Source organism: Nomascus leucogenys, chromosome X, assembly GCF_006542625.1.
Source record: "Nomascus leucogenys isolate Asia chromosome X, Asia_NLE_v1, whole genome shotgun sequence".
NCBI lineage: Eukaryota > Metazoa > Chordata > Mammalia > Primates > Hylobatidae > Nomascus > Nomascus leucogenys.
The window spans coordinates 133018478-133039072 of NC_044406.1; the positions used below are offsets into that span (position 1 = coordinate 133018478).

At 40.9% G+C, this 20595-nt stretch overlaps 1 pseudogene; it reads left to right on the plus strand.

Annotated features, from left to right (window-relative positions):
* The first annotated feature begins 775 nt into the window (after nucleotides 1–775).
* On the plus strand, nucleotides 776–1098 carry LOC100606576 (annotated as a pseudogene).
* Nucleotides 1099–20595: the final 19497 nt, after the last annotated feature.

The window sequence follows — 20595 nt, forward strand, 5'->3', positions numbered from 1 at the left end:
AATGAAAAGACATCCCATGATCATGCATTGGAATAATTAACAACATTAAAATGATCCTATTACCCAAAGCAATCTACAGATTCAATGTGATCTTTACCAAAATACCAATGGCATTCTTCACAGAAATAGAAAAAAGAATTGTAAATGTATATGGAACCCAAAAAGAGCCCTAACAGCCAAAGCAATTCCAAGCAAAAAGAACAAAGCTGGAGGCATCACACTACCTGACTTGAAAATATATTACAAGGCTATAGTAACCAAAGCAGCATGGCATTAGTATAAAAACAGACGCACAGACCAATGGGGCAGAACAGAGACACCAGAAATGAGCCCATGTATTTACAGTCAACTGATTTTCAACAAAGGTTCCAAAAACATACAGTGGGGAAAGGACAGTCTCTTCAATAAATGGTGCTGGGAAAACTGGATATCCATACCCAGAAGAATAAAACAAGACCCCTATCTCTCATCATAAATGTAAGACCCAAAACTATAAAATTACTAGAAGAGAACATAGGGCAAACACTCCAGGACATTGGTCTAGGCAATGATTTTTTGGCTAAGACCCCAAAAGCACAGGCAACAAAATATTAGGCAAATGGGACTACATTAAGGCAAAAAGCTTCTGCACAGCAAAGGAAACAATCAACAGAGTGAAGAGACAACCTGTTGAATGGGAGAAAATACTTGCAAAATCTTCATCCAACAAGAGACTAATATCCAGAGTATACAAGGAACTCAAATAACAACAAAAAAAGAACTTTTCAGCCTAAAGATGGCTGCCTTAGCAGGGAAAGATGCCATGGTGCTTCATACAAGTATCAGTAGGCCGGTTGCTTTTGTTAGCAAAATTCCTTGGACTGCAGCGTCGAATCAGCTGATGGTGGCTTTGCACAGTTTGGCCATATCCAAAAGTGTGTTGTACTTTTTGACAAGGAGACTGGCTTTCACAGAGGTTTGGGTTGGGTTCAGTTTTCTTCAGAAGAACTTCAGAATGCACTATAACAGGAAAATCATATTATAGATGGAGTAAAGCTCCAGGTTGGAGCTCAAAGGCCAAAAGTTTTGTAAACATCTGATGAAGAGAAAGATTTTTGAGACTATTTCAGCCTATTAAATAAAGTTAACATAACTGAGAAAAAAAAAAACTTTATTCTTAACTGCTAGAGTCGAGGAGGAATTTAGAAGGGGATCTGGAGTCCACCAAAGAAAATGTTGGCATTTCTATAACATCAAAATGCAAATGTAAAAGAGATCTCATGGAACTCCTCAGACCAATTTTATAAATACACAGTCTGAAGCCTAGAAAAGTGATGTAACTTGCTCAGGGTCACAGGGACTTAACTGCAAAACCAAGTACTTCAGCTTAGCTCTCCTAGCTTTCCAGTATGCTTTCCACCTCATCATATTGCCTCCTGTGTCCAGGTTGCTCTGAGTTGACCTAACCCTAAACGTAGTCAAGAAAGAGCAAAGGAAGAAGAAACAGTGGGAGCCTGAAAGCCCTGCGGCTTTTTTAAACCCTTAAATAAGACTGGTTTAAGCAGTCTTTTTTGGTTGAAACAGGAGAATGGACCCAAGGGATAGCCAGTCAGTACCCCTCTCTCACTGGTGGCCCTGAAAGTATATCCAGAGCCCACCAGGACTCCATAGAACACATCTGGAAAAGGGCCACAACTGAGTAACCCTTGAGAAGTCTCTTTCCCATTCTGGACTTCGGTTTCCTCGGTTGCAAAATGAGATACATATACTAGACAATCTGCAGTTAAATTCTCTTTGAGGTAAATGTTCATTCTTTCATATTGCTTCCTCATCCCGTTGATCCTCTTCCTGTTGAAAAGGGTGGCTTAGTTCATTTCACAATGGAAGGAGACAAATTGAACCTCAGATCTCCCTGATGTTTTCTGATTCTTCTTTTGTCTCTGCAGAGGAATGTCTGCATTGGTCTGGTCCTGGAACCGTTGATCACTAAAAACTGGTCCCAGCTGGGCACGGTGGCTCACGCCTGTAATTCCAGCACTTTGGGAGGCCAAGGCAGGTGGATCACGAGGTCAGGAGATCGAGACCATCCTGGCTAACATGGTGAAACCCCGTCTCTACTAAAAATACAAAAAATTAGCCAGGCATGGTGGTGGGCGCCTGTAGTCCCAGCTACTCGGGAGGCTGAGGCGGGAGAATGGCATGAACCCAGGAGGCGGAGCTTGCAGTGAGCAGAGATCGTGCCACTGCACTCCAGCCTGGGCGACAGAGCAAGACTCCGTCTCAAAAAAAATAAATAAATAAAATAAATAAAATAAAAATAAAAAACTGGTCCCATCTGGCTTTTGGGGTTTATACATTCATTCTTGGAGCCCATTTATCACAATATTAAAGTACCTACCTGCAGCCAATTATTTGGCCTTACCTTGGGCTTCTCTTGGCCTTCCCATATGTGAGATATCTGGAAATTTCTGCATCTGCTGCATACCATGTAAAGGTCATGAAAAGCCAAGTTTCCATCTAATTACCTTCCTCATTACTGTCACTTTCCCACTAGACCAAGGGCTCTAAACAGGGAATGAGCAGCAAACGTTTATTTGCTTTCACCTTTCTCTGTGTAACAGCCTTCCAACTCCAGGACTTGAGCCTATAGGGGGTGGTCAGGGCTCATGTGTCTCACCTAGTTCCTCTCCATCAGACGTCTTTCTCTTTACAGCATCCATTTAGAAAGGGTTAGATTTATCTTCTTTCCTTTTCCTTTCCAGTAGGGACTTCCCTTATGTTATACCCAATTCCTTTTTCTGGGGTGCTAAGGCTAATTACTAAGCCTTAATGATGGAAGGAGTAACCTTTACCTATTATGGAAGAAATCCTACTATCTGCGTTGGCCAAGCATGGCTTTTGATTCGGAAACCTTCGAATGATGAGAAACTGAGATTACAAAGAAAGAAAATACATTTGCTTAATATTCCCAGAACAGTAAGTCTATCACACAGATAAAAACAGATGTTGTAATTGAAACAGGAGAATGGAGCCAGGGGATAGCCAATCAATACCCCTGACCAACTGGTGGCCCTGAAAGTATTTCAGGACCCACCCGGATCCCATAGAACACATTTGGAAAAGGACTACAACTGGGTAACCCTAGGGAAGCCCCTTTCCCTTTCTAGACTTCAGTTTCCCCGATTGCAAATGAGAAACATATACTAGATAATCTTGAGTCATATAAAATGCTGTAGTTAATCAATTTTTAAAAAAAGAATCCCAGGAAATATCTGCTTGGAACTAAGGCTTTACTAGGCAAAACTGTTTCTTTGTTGATGATTCAGGAGGCACTGAGAATCCTTGGTTCCTCTAGGTCAATAGGAACATCAATCCTCACTGTCTTGGAGCTGCAGCAAAGTATAGATTCATAGAAATTTCCAGTTGATTGAATGCCAGATAAATCAGCTTTTGCAGCAATAAGATACATCAAATTACCTTCTATTTACTCTCTCCTGGAACTTTATTTTAAAAATTGACAAGATTTTTGTTTGTAAATTAATTTGCAAGTTAGCCCACGATTCATTTTTATTTCCCAATCCTGGATTCTTTTAGGATAACGTATCTGGTGTTGCTATAAGAAATTAATATGCAATGAACTCTTTATCTGAGGATGCGGCATGTGAAACCTCTCTGTGGAAAGAAAAAATACTAGAAATTTTCTTTGATTTGAGTGTTCAACAAGTAAAATCTTTCTACAATGAACATCTTATTTTTCAGTTTGAGATTTTATTTTGCTAAGGTAAAATGAAGCTCCAAACTTCATTAGAATGTATTTGTTGGCTCTTGAGGGAAACAAAATAAAGACACCTGCAGGAAAATAACAACCCAGAACCTTTTTCTCTTGTAGCAAAAGTCACTCTTCATTTCAATCTGTAAAGGTCAGTCCTTGTTGGAAACAGTATAGGTTTATCTACAGTGAGATAGCAGCTCCCCCATGAGGCCTCATCTAGAATTGTGAGAAGAAATAAATTAACAGAGATACAGGCAGAATTGGGGTTATATCACCGTGAATTTGTGCCTTGAATCTCAGTATGTGTGTGAGTGAGGGGTGGGTGGAAGGGTGAGAACAGCAGGCTTTGAGCTAATGCTTCTTTGGAAATATCCTGTTCTATTTTTGGTTTAATTACATAAAATTCTCTGGTTGAAAATGAAACTAGATTCTGGGGAAATATTAACAAACTGCAGACTCAAACATTTTAAAATTTAGACCATCCATCGACTGTAGCAACTATTTCTAAAGGCAATTAGAGAGAAAGAGAAGAAGGAAGGGAAAGGGGTGGGGGAGGAAGCGAGAGCAGATGAAAGTTAACAGAAAGGAGACAGGAAAGAGCAAAAGGGGAAAGAAGAGGGAGGAGAAAAGGGGGAAGAGAGAGATTGGGAGAAGGCGGGGAGAGAGACAAACAGAAGGGAGAGAGAAGGGTAAGGTAAAGGGGAAGGTAGAAAGAGATGGTAGAAGGCAAAAGAAAAATGACAGGGATGCTGGACACAGTGGCTCATGCCTGTAGTCCCAGCACTTTGAGAGGCCGAGGCAGGAGGATTGCTTGAGGCTTGGAGTTGGAGACCCGCCTGGGCAACATAGTGAGACCTCATTTTCACAAAATTAAAAGAAAATTAGCCAAGCATAGTGTCTGTGGCCTGTAGTCTCAGCTACTCGGGAGGCTGAGGCAGGAGGATTGCTTGAGCCTGGGAGGTCGAGGCTGCAGTGAGCCATGATAGTGCCATTGCACTCCATCCTGGGTGACTGAGTGACACTCTGTCTCTAAAAAAAAAGAAAAGAAAAAGGACAGGGAGAAAGGGGGAAACCAGAAGCCTGACTGCACAAGGTCAGCACCTCAGCTTTGCTCTCTCAGGAATTCCGTTTTCCCAAAGTCATTCATTCTCTTGAAGACCTGATTCTGGCCAACAAAGTGAATTGATAAAGCAGAAACCAATGGATTCATGTTCTGAGGAGGAAATAGCTCTCTGGTGTGAAACTGGTGTGTGCAGCCTCATTAGTAACAAGGAAGCTGGGAAAGCAAAGTTTCTGAAGGTTACTTTTTTTCAGTATGAAATGACAACAATAAGACTGACCGAGTTGCTGGGCCATTGTTTACAGGCCAGAGAAGGGTTAGAGAATTAACCATCCCACCCAACTCCTGGGTACACCTTGGAAGCAGCAGAGTTGTGTGCAGGACACAGTGTTTGTCTCCCTTGGCCAGGACTGGCTTGAGTCACCCTAACAAATTCTTTCTTCCTGGTGCTCTCTCCTTTTTCCTGCTGCATTCATGTCTCACTTCTTGGATGACAACACAACCCTACCTGGGATAAGTTCCAATGGGTCTATTTGGTTAAAGTCAGAGATTACTCTAGTCTCATAGGAGACCCTGAAGACAACTGGGGCTCCTCTTGCTACACACCCAGGTCCCAGCAGGAGCAGTGCCCAGCTACCTGTCAGGGTGCCTTACTGCTGGCAGACCTTTTCAGGACCCGTTTGTTCTCACTTGATTGCATTCTGTTTCTTCATCACAGGATGACGAAAATGTGGTTCCTACCTAGTTGGCCATTGGATGCCACTTAACTGGAATGCCCTAAAACCATCTTAAAGGACCCAGCTGGGGAAAGTCCTAGAGTCTTATAGTTGATTAGTAACAGAGCTCTGGCCTTGTTTTCACACTACCTTGCTAGCTACACCACCCTGGTTTACACAACAAATTCTGCTCTAGCCATCCTCTGGCTATGCCCTTTCTCTCAAAGGGTAAAGAGTTCTCAGAGCTAAGAGGAATGTGCCTCCTTGGAGCCCATGATCAACCCTTTCAACTGTCAGTGTGGGCACCCAGGACCCAAGAACCCCCTTCCTAAATTGCCTCGGTCTGCTTCCAAGGCCTTCTCAGGCCTCTTCTTGAAGGTTGTCCTCCTGGAGCCTATCACACCAAGACGTGTGCATCCCTAGAGCTGAGGGGCCACCAAGGCATAGCCACTTGGAAAGGACTTGAATACATCACCTGGGGGATCCAAATGATTCTGCATGAGATCCCTCATGAGGTGGGCTGAGCTAGGGTGGGAAGAGAAATGTGCTATCATCTTCTGACCCAGAGCTCTGAACAGTCTGAGAGTTCTAAATTGAATCCTGCCCATCAAGACTGCTATGAAGGTATATTTGTCAAGGCAAATAGATAGAACATACAGTCAGCCCTCCACATCCTCGAGTTCCACATCCATGGCTCCAACTAACCACGGATTAAAAATATTTTAAAAAATGGATGGTTGCTTCTGTAGTGAACATGTACAGATGTTTTTTCCTTTTCATTATTCCTTAAACAATACAGTATAACAACTCTTTACGTAACATTCACACTGTATTAGGCATTATAAGTAATGAAGAGATGGTTTAAAGTATACAGGAGGATGCGTGTAGGTTATATGCAAATATTACAGCATTTTATATCGGGGATTTGAGCATCCATGGATTTTGGTACCTGCAGGAGTCCTGGAAACAATCCCCATGGATACCAAGGGACTACTGCATTTTATTTAGTACTCTGTTCGCATGATTCAGAACTTTTAAATATTTACATGAAATGATTCATGGGCTTTCATTTAACCCTTCTCCCAGATTCTGCAAATGTCAGGAGTGTGCCTGCCCTCATATGCTCAGTATAGATGACTTTCCAAAAATGATATAGAAATGTGATTTTAATTCCAAATGCAATATTTCTTTTCTTCAAATATCTTTCATATTTGAAATATATATTCAAATCTAAGAAATCTACAAGACTGCATTATGACCTAAATGTTCAGCGTATGTTTTATGGAATCCCTAACAAACTAATACAAGCTCTTAGAGGGAGAAATTAAAAATGAAAGTCTTTGGTGTATTGACACTCATATACTCAATATACAAAGAAAACCTGTCTCATCAAAAACAGCATAATTTCCTTCTTTCACATGATCTAAGATTTTCAGTAATGTCATTTGCTCTGCATTCAGCTCCTTTCACTTGGTCTTTACCATTCATTGCCCTCTCTCTTTTGGACAGACAACATTATAACTGCAAGTTACTTGCAGATATCTTCTATGAAAGGAAAAGAGAGGAGAGGAGAGGAGAGGGGAGGGGAGGGGAGGGGAGAGGAGAGGAGTGGGGAGGGGAGGGGAGAAAGGAACATTCTAGTTTTAGAGTATCCAATTACTTCACTGCAAAAACTACAATGCTGGCAAGTAGTTAGGTGTACAGTTGATCACCTTTTAGATTCTGTCTTACTTTTGGACCAAGAAGCCATTTATTACTAGAATCTTTTTGTAATTTAGGTCAAAGAGAACTCTTTAGTCAGCTTTTTTTTTTCTTTCCCTCTCTTTTGCACGGTTAAAATTCCAAAACATGTCATTCAACACTAGAAATAAGCTTCTGACCTGACTGGATATACCTGTCTGGGTTTTCAGGAACAGAATATTCAAGAAAATTCATAATTTGTTTTGGCACGTTGCTGGTTTCTAGTTCTGAGGTAGATTTAGTGTCAGAGTTTAAACTTTCAGATGCCATTCTTTCTGCATTATTTGACAGAACAATTCTTAATTAATGCTGTAACCATCACCACTTCTCCATTAATTATTTTTCCTGTCAGATGATTTTCTTTTTTGCATGTGCACACACACACAATCACACCCTAAACAAAACAAGTGTATCCAAAAATAGAGGCAGAGGAGAAAGGAGAGCAGTTGCCAGTCACATAGGCTACCATGTTAGTGGCACTCCCCAGAGTCGTTTGGTCTCCAATCTGCACCATATGAAGTGGCCCTGGAGAGAAGGAGATGACAGGGAGGAAAAGAAAGTTCAGGAGTCTGAGTTCAGGATTTCTGAGTTGCTGAAAACCTGACACCCTCAGACTAACCAGACAACACAAATGTTAATTCTATCTTATCACAAGCTTAAAATTCAAGGAGTCGCAAAAACTTATGGTTGATTTAAAAAAACATCTTTACTATGAAACTTTATATTTCAAATGTGTGTATATATCTATCTCATATTCAGTAAGTACGTTTACACCATATTAGACAATTATCTAGCCAATTTAACCAATGAAGAAAACCAAATGTGATGATTTAAATGAAAAAATGTATGTTAGGACCATCATTAATTAATTCATGAACAAATAAGGTAGTGAAAAACTAACTTTGGAGCCAAATAAACCAGGACTGAAATCTTAGATCATCTACTTAACACCTGTATAGCTTTAGGCAAGTCACCTAACCTGAGCATCAGTTTATTACATGTAAAATGGCAGCAATGATACCGGCTTTGCACAGTTAGGGGCACAGTTTATGGAATGGGTGCTGTGTATAGGCACTTAATAAACAGTATTTATCCGACATGATTGCATGCTACAGCAAGAGCCACAAGGTATCAGAATGCTAAAGAGGAAAAGGTGTTAGGAGTTAAGTCACTATAGGGTCTGGTCTATGCTAAGGAGAGCACTAGGCTGCTAAAGCCCCATCACACTGACTTCCTAATTGAGACACAGATCACATCACAAGACCCCTGATTTTACATTAAGTCCTTCCTCTGTAGTTTATCCAGGGACCAAGATTATGGCTTTTGGAAACAACTGTGTTTTGAACTAGGACCAGATGGAGACAGCCAGATTTGGGAGAAGGAGGGTCTCCACAGTGTAGCCCTTCTTACCACCTTCCCTTGGCCATGCGTGCACTTTATTTTTCTGCCACATTGGCCGCATGCTGTTCTCATCACTAGACACCTGGCAACTAGCAGACAACAGGCTTTTCTGGAAAGCCAGTCAGTTTGCATTGGTAACACTATCTGGTGGAATTGACAAAGCAGGCTCCCAAAACAATAAATCTTCAGTTGCCTCTAGAGAACAGCCACAGTTTTATGCTCCACTGGAATAGCTTCCTGACATTGACTATTTGTTAACAAAAAAAAATCCCTAATCAGTCTGGAGCTTCTGAGTATTAGTGGAGAGATGGAATCCCAGTTTTCAGTAAAAAGCAAATGGAGTTTAATAGTGGTGTCTCTCTCTGTCTCTCCATCTCTCTCTCTCCCCCCATTTTTAGAAAAAATCTATTTATATTACTTGTCACAGTATAAACTTCCTTGCGTACAAGATGGTTGCCAAAGTCTAAAATTTGTTTTCCAATATCAAAAGTTTTGATTCAAACAGCCTAAAATATGAGATGATGATATTGGGAACACAATTGATTAATTGATTTTAAAAATTTGGCAACAAAGAAGCAAAATCTTAGAAGTTCTAAAGACCTTTACAATGGACCTTTAGAAGTTATCTGATTCAACTCATATGGTGACTGGATTCCAACTACTTTATCCCAAACTTGGTGTCAGCTTGCTTCCTCATGAGCAACACTCCAGTAATGGGGAAAGCAGTACACTCTGGGACAACCCAGTTTATTACTGGCAAATGCAGATTGTCATAAAGTTCTTAATTAAACTCAATTACAAAATCAGAACAGTATTATAAGTAGAAAATGTTGCACAAGGGAAACAATAAAGATGTTTATTACAATTTGAAATACATAAATTCCCAAACTTTCTCTAAATGATAATTTTTTTTACTATTACCAAAAGAAATCTATGGTGATGATATTATTCAGAGTTTTGAGCTACATGGAAAGTGAATATGATAACAGAAAATGTCAAGCGGTTCTAGTTAAATACACTAAGATTAAATGGAGATATGGTCTGGCTCTGCGGCCCCACCAAAATCTCATCTTGAATTGTAATCCTAATTGTAATCCTCACATGTTGGGGGAGGGACCTGGTGGGAAGTGACTGGATCATGGGGGCGGTTCTCATGATAGCGTATGAGTTCTCATGAGATCTGATGATTTTATAAGGGGCTCTTCCCCCGTTGCTCTTCACTTCTCTCTCCTGCTGCCTTGTGAAGAAAAACATGTAGCTTCCCCTTCCACCATGACTGTAAGTTTCCTGAGGCTTCCTCAGCCAGGCAGAACTGTGAGTCAATGAAACCTCTTTCCTTTTAAATTACCCAGTCTCGGGCAGTTATTTATAGCAAGGTGAGAATGGACTAATACAAATGGGATGGTGTCTCTGAATTCACTACAGAAGAAGACACAAAACTCCTCTGGTTAACAACAGCCTTATTATTTAGTCCCTTGACTTTAACCCCTTCTACATCTTCTAGAAAGTTCTCTACCAATTATCCCATCATTCATTTGTTCAACCCATATTTGTTGAATACCTAAATATGTGCCAGGCATGCTTGTAGTCACCAATGATGTATCAGTGAACAAAACAGACTTTCTAGTGGTATTTTAATCTCATTCTTCTTCACCTGTTGACCCTACATCTGTATCTAGCTTCCACCTGACCTGCTTTTCTTTGAAATCTCAAGAGTTCTTCACACTCACTGCCTCCAAGTCTTCACTTTTCATTTATTCCCCAACCCACTCCTGTCTGCGTATATACTCACTCTTCCTCTTAAACTGCTCTTCCTCCCTCTGGTCACCAATGATTTCATAACTTCCAAACCTAACAGACTTGATCTCTCAACTGCATTTGATGCTGTTCATGGCTTCCCACTTTTTAAAACCCTTAACTCCCTTGCTTTCATGACACGCATCTCTGCTGGTTCTCTTTTTTAAAATCTCCTTTTCCTCTGCCTACTCCTTAAATGTTGATAAATCTCAAGGTTTAACTCTTAGCCAAATGCTCTTCTCACTTTCCACATATTTTCAGGATGGTCTCTTCTCCTCTTTTGCATTTAACTACTAGGTCAGAACTTTCCTATCTTCAAACCCATATGCCCAACTGCCTGCTGGACCTCTCTACCTGGATGTCTCACAGGCACTCTAATTACAAATATGCAAAATATTCCCCCTAAAAGGTCCCCTCTTTGTCTTCCCAATTTTCATGAATACCATCACTATTCACCTACATACTCACAGTACAGACTCAGTCTTTGCCTAGGACCATCCCATTCTTTCAACTTCCAACTCTAACTAGTCAAGTACTAGTGATTTTGCCGTTTAAATTATTCCACAATCTGCACACTCTTCTCAATCCCTGGTACCACTGTTTATTTCATGCCCTCGCCATTGCTTACATGTACTGCCACTGTCCCCTTGTTAGTGTCAATAACCTCTAGCCATGGACTCCAGAAACACATCTATAGTTAAACAAGTTGGGTTTATTACTCATTGCAGTGAGGGAGAGCACACACCATGGAGAAGCATAGGTTATCTTAGTAAGAAGAAGCTAAAAGAACCAGTTATAAGATTTGGGCTTTAGTTGGTCTAAGGAGCAAGACCTCACCTTGGATTGGATACTATCAAGAAATGGGAGCAATTTTATCATTGGGTATCTCAATAAATCTTATCTATATGGAGGACATACTAGAGCAGTGGTAAATCTGTAATTGGTAAAGAAGTAACAGTCACTCATTTCAGCAGAGAGAGGAAGATATTTGATATATTGTGGGGGGCAGAGTGACCTTGGTTTTGTCTGTGCTGAGACAAAATATGAAGTGGTCTTGTTTTGTTTCACTGTATCATGGCCTCAGAGTAACTGTGTGGGGTGTTGGGGTTCTGTGGGGTTTTAAAATGTCCAGCAGGAGAATAACATGGCCTAGCTGTGAGTGCTAAGCCAGTTTCTAGATATCAGGGGTTGCGCTTTAATTTTTTTCTATCTCATTGGTATCTCTGTTTTAATTCTTGTCCTTTTCTGATTCACCTTCCACACTTCAGCCAAGAGAACCCCAGATAAACCACAAATGATTTTATCATGTCAAAATTTTTTCCTGAAGTCTCTGCTCAACCCCTCTTCCAGGTGCAACCCCTGCTTCCTTTGAGAGAGCATGTTGTCACTGCCATCCTGAAGGCACATATATTTTGCTTTGTTACATTGTGATTATTTATGTTTGACTCAGTGCACTCCTCCTACCACCTTCTAAGTTCTCAATATGATAAAAGACATCTGTCAGTTACTGCCTGAAAGTCACACCAATTTGGTTGAGATCATGAGAATGCAGGCTATAGTTGTACCACTTATAAGTCACCATCAATTTTAAAGACTGATGTATTCAGATCAAAGACCAGTAGATGGTGTTAAATCATCATCAAAGGCATTTTTGCTTATTAAGTGCACATTTCACAGGATGCTAAGATAAAAATTAATCAACTTGAGCCAGCAGACTCATCTCTATCTTCTGGAAATTCACAGCATATTCAAGAATAAGCAATCTAGACCAAGACACACATATTACAAGTAGGAATTCAGCAAATAAAATGTTAAAATTATGCATTTATGTTATGTTCGCACTGAGGAAATAATGAGTAAAGAGTAGTGACAGGGAAATTAAGAAATACAAGCCTTTTGTATCAGAGGAAAAATAACCATCAACCTATCTTTTTTCTTTTAAGGAGTGATGAGACCTTTGTTAACATCCAGCAGACAGACCAGTGGTTGGGACCAACAGGCCAATGGTCCAGTGTTCAGGCGGGCAGCAAGGGAAATGTGGGCAGGTGAACATGGGTCAGGCAGGTAGGGAACCAGCAAGCAAGAGAGTTGTGGCTGGAGGCTTCCCTGTGAGAGTTGAGGAATCCCTTCAGAACTCCATGTCCACCATGTGGGAAAATGGCCTGCCTGAGTCACGCTGGCCTTTTTTTGTAACTGGATATCATATAATGCAAATATAGAAGAGGATCACGAGTTTGTGGATCCACTCCTTCCAGACTAAGGAAGAGTTGTTGTTTGATGGCATCCTCTGCAGCTGATCCTCAAACTGCAGCAGCTTGGTGAGGAGGTTGGCCTTGTCACTGTCAAATTGGAGTGAATGGCTCACAAAGGCCCTGGATCACAGAAATTTCAGAAGATAGAATCAAAGAAAATGATCAAATGGTATAAAATAGACTCAATTGGATTCAATAAATATAGATCCTCTATCATGTCCATGGCACTGTATTATGTTCTAAAGAAAATGCAATAAGAAAGGCAAAGTTCTGGTCCTCCAGGAGTTTACAATCTACTAGAAGGAGTATGACAAGCACACCAACAGCTGCCAGAGAAAGTTTGATACGATGCATGTCAGCTAAGAGGCAAGGGCAAAATCTTGTAGGAATTCAAAAGGAAGAGAAAGTACATCCAGTTGGGGAAGTTAGAAGAAAGATTTTTAGGAGAGCATTCTTTTTAAACTAAGCTTTAGAACAATTCCAGTATCCAATACAGTTCTGAAACTCAGGAAGAAAGTTTTATTTAGTTTTTAAGTCACAGCCATAGGATGGAAAAAACCTCATCTCAGGGGAAAACAGATTAGTATATAGGATTAAACCCTGAAGAACATCTACACGTAAGTGGTGGGCAGGGAAAAAAAGAGCCATTGAATGAGACTAATGAGAAATGTTAAGCAAAGTAGAAGGATATCTGCCATCATGGATGCCAAAGAAGGAGAAAATTTCAAGCTGCATGAAGGTTTAGAGAAATGGAGACTGAAAAGAGGCCACTATATTTGGTAACCAGGAGGTCCATGATAACCTTGGTGAGTGCTTCACTGAAGTGAATTGACAAGTGAATAGAACATGGATACAGTGAATAGATTTCTCTTTGAAAAGAAAGACTAGCTTGAAAGAGAGAGAAGGTTGAGTGAAGGGTTCATTTTTATGCTCATAGTTGTAAGATTAGGAGAGAAAGAAGATCATTGCCAGGGAAATATGCCAACGAGGCAGGAAGAGATGGAATTCAAATGATACTTGGATAAGATAGCCTTAGAGAGAAGGAAGAACAGACATTATAAAAATGTAGGAATATAAGTAAGTGTAGAAAAAGCAAGAGAGTGAAATAGGGGAAGCTCATCCCTAATCGTCTCTATTGTCTCTAATCTCTATGATACAAAGGGATCAGGAATCAGCATAACTCTGGGGTCCATAAATCTTGGATTCTAGCCCAAGTTTAACCAGTTGTTACCTCCATAACCTTGAGTATGTTATTTACTCTCTGAGTGTATTAGTTAGGGTTCTCCAAAGAGACAAAATCAATAAGAGACCTATCTATTTATCTCTAGAGAGAGAGAGAGAGAGATAAGAGGAGGTTTATCAGGGGAATTGGCTCATGTGATTATGGAGGCTGAGAAGTCTCAGAACAGGCCTTCTGCAAGCTGAAGACCCTGGGGTGCTGGTAGTCTGGCTCAGTGCAAGTGCGAAGTCCTCAGAATCAGGCAAGCCAATGTTATATCTCTCAGTCCAAAGCCAAACCTGAAGGACCACTGGTGTAAGTCCTGGAGTTCAAAGGCTAGGCAGACTGGGGTTTTTGTCCAAGTACAGGAGAGGAAGAGTGTATTCCCATTCCCACAGGAAGATCAACACATTCACCTTTTCTGTTTTTGTTGTCTCCATGCCCCCAGCAGAGAGGACGGTGCCCACTCACATCGAGAGCAGAGCTTCCCTATCTAGTTCACTCAGACTCACAGGCTAATCTCCTCTGAAAACATGCTAGTAGACACCCCCCAAAATAATGATTTACCAGGTTCCTAGGTATTCCTTACTCCAGTTAAGTTGACACCTAAAACAATTGAGAAAACACTTCTTTCCTTGCAGCAATGTTTCCATAATAATAATGATGTAAAGGAAATTGCAGAGGGCCTGGCATATAGTACATATATAATAAATTATAGCAATTATTACTATCATTATTTGAAGCATAAGAACAAAAAAATTTAATTTTAATTTTCTAGTACATAAAATGGGGAGAATAATAGCTATCACACAGATTTCCTGGGAAAATAATGATTTGTGTGAAACTCAAGTCAGTCTTCTCCCTTGCAAGGATCACCTTCTTCTAGTATATACTGAAAGAGGGACTCTCTCACATCTGCTTCTGAATTGCCCACCTTGCAGCAGCTCTTTCCTGCCAAACCATGGGCCATTTCTTTTTTAGATGTTGATTACCTCTAGAAATGCTTGGATACAGTCACCCACTATATACCATGTTGCTCCCTACAAATGGGTATCATTGGGGGGTCAATGTGTGGTAATTCACACTTCTTTTTACCACTCTATTCCTTTACTCCTCATATCTCCACCACCCAAGGTAGTGGAGGTGAGTCTTTACTGAGGAGTTGAGAGTAACTAAAGAGAATTCCAACATGGAAGGGTAAAGATCTAAAACTATGCTCTTCATATGACTGTTTCCATAGCCCAAGAGACAAGCACTACAAATAATTAGCTTCTTCAAAGAATTCCCGTTTTAAATATTTCTAGCTCCTAGCCTTCCTACTTGCTCCATGGGCCCATCCTCCTAGACCTTCAGCACCACAGTCTGGGTGGCCTTTTTTTCTCCAAACTTGGTCCCTCCAACCCCCACCAAGATCTTCCTGCCCATGAAAAAATTAGAATGAGGAATCATTCTGGACATCCAGAAAATAAAAGAAAACCAAATAAACACTACTCACCTCTCCAATCCCCCAAAACCCACATGCTACACTTGTCATATTGAATTATTTGAAGTTGCTCTATATGTACATGTATGTATGCATGCATACCTATCCTGCCTAATTTCTTGCCTTTAACCTCATCTTTACACCTGTGTTTACATCTGCCTTTCTGACTCCTCTCCATATGATACTTCAACCACACTGAATTATTTAAAGGACTTCAATACACTATGTTTCCTATTGCCTCCAAGACTTTTTAAAATGTGGTCCTTTCACACAGAATCTTGATTAGAAAGAGTTCAAGGGGGAATAGAGGGAAAAGCTGTAGGGAAACCAACACTGCCATACATTGCTAGTAGGATACATAATAGGACAACCTCTATAAAGGGCTATCTCTGCCAAATTTCAGTATTTCAGTACTCAGTACTGTAACAGTTATAACCCTATGTGTGTGTGTGTGTGTGTGTGTGCGTGCACATGTGTGTGTGTGTATGCATACCCAAGACTTGACTTATACAGGCATGCCTTGTTTCATTGCACTTTGCAAATACTGCATTTTTTTCAAATTGAAAGTTTGTGGAAACCTTTTGTTGAGCAATTCTGTAGTGCCATTTTTTTCAACGGCATGTGCTCACTTCATGTCTCTGTGTCAGCATTTTTTAGCAATAAAGTATTTTTAAACTAAGGTGTGTATATTTTTTAGACATAATGCTATTGCACCCTTAATTGACTACAGTATAGTGTAAACACAACATTTATATGCACTAGAAAACCAAAAATGTGTGTGATTCACTTTATTGCAATATTTGCTTTATTTTGGTGGCCTGGAAGTGAGCCCACAATATCTTCAAGGTATGCCTGCACATATATATACATATTCATATATATGTGTGTGTGTGTATATATGAACATAGTATACACAGACAATCTAGATCCAATCTGAGTAAGAAGAAAATTTTCCTAAATGAAACATATTCTGCATAGATCTCTGCCCACAAAAGAAAAAGGCTGTGTGAGACCTAAGACAGGGGAGAAGGGGAGCAATTAGACTTATTATCCAACTAGCAATGGTTCCACAAACATCCTGCATAAGCTTTGCAATTACCACTTTCCTGTACATTTATAGATGCTATCAAGCCATTTACTCTAAAATGAAGAGGAATAAAACAAGGATTTATCTTACTGACCAAATATACTCCTCCAATGATATATATTTTAGCACCAGGCACACAGTAGACATGTAATAAATGGTAGCTATTATTGAATTGCCTTGATTGTGTCACTCATAATTCAGAAATATGAGATTCAACCTTTCTAATAGTCCTGCATTTCCTGAACCTAATTCTCTTAACAAAGACATTAGCCTCATAGACATCACCATAATTTTTTTCCTTTATAAAACTTGTTTTATTCATAGCGTTTTTGGAGCTTGTGAATACAAAGCTACACTCATCACAGACTGTCAAGTAGTCCCCTCTATACCAGTTCTCTTTACAGTAAGATTTTTTAAAAATGAGTTGTTAAATGTCACACACACTCAGCCACGTTAAGAGCAGATGTGATTAGGTCATGGCAAAACAAGCAGAAACCCTGACATTTAACCCTGTGGGTGAAACTTTTACAAATAGAGTGGAAGCTAGTTGATGATTTTCTTTACATTATTTAAATTTAAAAACAGATTATGCATTTTTTAGTTAAAATGTAATCAATTTCTTCCAAATTGATTAAACAGGGTCAGATGTAGAATGAAAAATATCAGAAAAATCAGAAAAATACCAGTAGGCTAAATGATGGGTTCAGAGCTCAAAATACATGACCTTGGTTTCCAATTTCCTGTTTGTAGTATAAATCCTTTGTTCCTAGCACTTATATCATTATTGTTATCTGAGGTTTAGTTTGGGCTTTCAGAGAAACCAGTGCATTTCCATCATTTCATATCCAGGAAAAGAAGCTAAAGTATATTGAGTGATTGCTTCATGCTGGGTACTTTCATAAGCATTCTCTCACTTAATCCGCACAGCAATCATGTAATATATGGATCATTATATCAACTTCGGTGCTGAGAAAAATAAGCTGAGACACTTTAAGTAATCTATTCATGGTCACACTATTTGTAATTGATGGTCTTTACAACCAAGCCCACGTTACAGCAGGTATTGAAAAATTGTCTAAAATCCTGATGCTTCATTAATTCAAACAGCTCTGTTTCCAATTAATTCAAGTGACTGATGCTGGACTATAGTTCAAAAGCAACTGAATTTGCATACAATCATTTCCATGTCTACAGAAAAGTATTATTCTACCTTTTCCTAAAAGATTTGTACACACTTGTCTCTTGCTTTTTCCTTCTAAGAAAAATGTGCTCAACTCTCTCCCACATACACAAATAGACTGTTAATATTACTTAATAACTGATCTTATTTGTGATTATATACCAGGTATGAATTTCAGTCCACAATGTCAAATGCACAAGAAAAATTACTTTCTTTATTTTTCTATAATGCAAGCTTATTTCTATTTTGAGCTCCATTTCACTGAGATGGCAAAAACATAATCTCAGTCAATGTTAGGTCCTCCTATTTTCCCAGGGTTATATCTACATTCCAGGAACCTCCTACAATACCAAGACAAAAGAGGGTGTGGAATCTTGTTCTTGAGCTAAGCACACATCCTTCAAGATGTCTTTTGCTACCTTAAGATCCTGAGTCTTTCTGCAGCCTCTGCATCACATGGGAGTCTTTTTGCTGCTTCAGTGCTAGAAGGAGAAGAAATGGTGAGCTTGGTAGGGACCCACCTGTGCAGACACCACTCACAGTTATTGCCTTGCCACCTCTCTGGTGCCCTGCCTGGGAAAAGAAAACAGTTTACAGGACCCCTCTTTCCAAGGCCCGCTATCATTTGTTCTCTAATCAAATTCTCTCCCTCCAACATAGAGAAAACTTTCTCTGGTCCAGTAGGGGAGAGCCACCATTTCTTTCCTTCTCTTACCTTTCACCCCCGCAAAAATCTTCTAAATAACTCTAAGGGCTTAGGCTTCTGAAGCACACACTAGAGAGAGGAGTTGCATACTTTTTCTGCTTTCTGCCCTGTCATCTCTCTCCCCTGATATAATGAGCATAGAGACAGCTGTGTGCCTGAACACAGAAATGAGAAAGAGGTAAATACATAGAGGGGATAAAACACAGCTCAATATTTCAAAAATATTACCCCACCAAATTTATATGACCTTTTTGAAATGTACATCCCCCCATCTGCCCCATCATTCATTTAAAAGGTATTCAATGAATGATGCCAAAAAGGCATAAAATAGGATCATAACCTCACCCAAAAGATAGGACATGCACACTAAAAGACACCTAATGTGCAAAGAATCAATCATACGCTAGCAACCCAAATAAAACCTAATTTGAAGACTAAAGGAATTCTGGGAAAGGAGTAATTGCCAGAGGCTAAGGCTTTCAGGGATATTGCCGAGAATACCAAGTACATGACAAATCTTGAAGGTCTTGTGAGTTTAGAAAATTGAGAAGTGGCTCTGGGCTGGCAAGATGGCCAAATAGGAACAGCTCCAGTCTGCAGCTCCCAGTGAGATTGACGCAGAAGGTGGGTGATTTCTGCACTTCCAATTGAGGTACCCAGCTCATCTCATTGGGACTGGTTAGATAGTATGCAGCTCACAGAGGGCAAGTTGAAGCAGGGTGGGGCATTGCCTCAACCAGGAAGCACAAGGGGTTGGGGAACTCCCTCCCCTAGCCAAGGGAAGCTGTGAGGGACTGTGCCATGAGGAACAGTGCATTCCGGCTCACGTACTACACTTTTCCCGCAGTCTTCACAACTCACAGACCAGGATATTCCCTTGGGTCCCTACACCACCAGGGCCCTGGGTTTCAAGCACAAAACTAGGTGGCCCTTTGGGCAGACACTGACCAAGATAGCTGCAGGAGTTGTTGGTTTTTTTTGTTGTTTGTTTGTTTGTTTGTTTGTTTTCTTCATACCAGTGGCGCCTGGAATGCCAGCCAGACAGAACCGTTCACTTCCCTGGAAAGGGGGCTGAAGCCAGGGAGCCAAGTGATCTAGCTCGGTGGATCCCACCCCCATGGAGCCCAGCAAGCTAAGATCCACTGGCTTGAAATACTCACTGCCAACAAAGCAGTCTGAAGTCTACCTGGGATGCTCAAGCTTGGTGCGGGGGGAGGGGTTTCCACCATTACTGAGGCTTGAGTAGGCAGTTTTCCCCTCACAGTGTAAACAAAGCCCCCTAGAAGTTCAAACTGGGGGAGCCCACAACAGCTCAGCAAACCCGCTGTAGCCACACTGCCCCTCTAGATTCCTCGTCTCTGGGCAGGGCATCTCTGAAAGAAAGGCAGCAGCCCCAGTCAGAGGCTTGTAGATAAAATTCCCATCTCCCTGGGACAGAGCACCTGGGGGAAGGGGCGGCTGTAGGCGCAGCTTCAGAAGACTTAAGCGTTCCTGCCTGCTGGCTCTGAAGAGATTAGCAGACCACCCAGCACAGTGCTTGAGTCTGCTAACGGACAGACTGCCTCCTCAAGTGGGTACATGACCCCCGTGCCTCCTGACTGGGAGACAGGAGGTCGACAGACACCTCATACAGGAGAGCTCCAGCTGGCATCTGGCAGGTGGGTGCCCCTCTGGGATGAAGCTTCCAGAGGAAGGAACAGGCAGCATTCTTTGCTGTTCTGCAGCCTCCTCAGGTGACACCCAGGAAAACTGGGCCTGGAGTGGACCTCCAGCAAACTCCAGCAGACCTGCAGCAGAGAGGCCTGACTGTTAGACGGAAAACCAGCAAACAGAAAGGAATAGCATCAACATCAACAAAAGGGACGTCCACACAAAAACCCCACCCAAAGGTCACCAACAACAAAGACGAAAGGTAGATAAATCCATGAAAACGAGGAAAAAGCAGTGCAAAAAGGCTGAAAATTCCAAAAACCAGAATGCCTCTTCTCCTCCAAACAGTCCTCCAAAGGATCACAACTCCTCGCCGGCGAGGGAACAAAACTAGATGAAGAATGAGTTTGACAAATTGACAGAAGTAGGCCTCAGAAGGTGGGTAACAACAAACTCCTCCGAGCTAAAGGAGCATGCCCTAACCCAATGCAAGGAAGCTAAGAACATTGAAAGAAGGTTAGAGGAATTGCTAACTAGAACAACCAGTTTAGAG